The 288-nt window shown below is 29.9% G+C and overlaps 1 protein-coding gene across 1 annotated transcript in view; it reads right to left on the reverse strand.

Moving 5' to 3' along the window:
* Positions 1–288, reverse strand: part of LOC107691111 (myosin-9-like) — an 86,961-nt gene that overhangs the window by 5,728 nt on the left and 80,945 nt on the right. The gene's annotated exons all lie outside the window — the stretch shown is intronic.

The raw sequence follows: 288 nt of genomic DNA on the forward strand, positions 1-288 counted from the left end.
AATACTGTATAAAGGACATCATTATTATCTATTGTAATGTTACAGTAGTAATTTAGCAGACAAATAATCATGTAGTAATTTGGTTTAGGGGGAGCTAGGGCAGACAACAACACAACCCTTACGAAAATTAACGATGATTTTTGATTTTATCCAAAGACAATGGTTACTATTGTTAAACCATGGTAACCACAAATTAACCATGGTTTTTGCTACACTAACCATAGTTTAACCATGGAATTTGTAGTAAAAAAAAAACAAAAAAAAAAACATGGTTACTGTACTTTTACT

This window comes from Sinocyclocheilus anshuiensis, unplaced genomic scaffold, assembly GCF_001515605.1.
Source record: "Sinocyclocheilus anshuiensis isolate Anshui unplaced genomic scaffold, SAMN03320099.WGS_v1.1 scaffold30, whole genome shotgun sequence".
Taxonomy (NCBI): Eukaryota; Metazoa; Chordata; class Actinopteri; order Cypriniformes; family Cyprinidae; genus Sinocyclocheilus; species Sinocyclocheilus anshuiensis.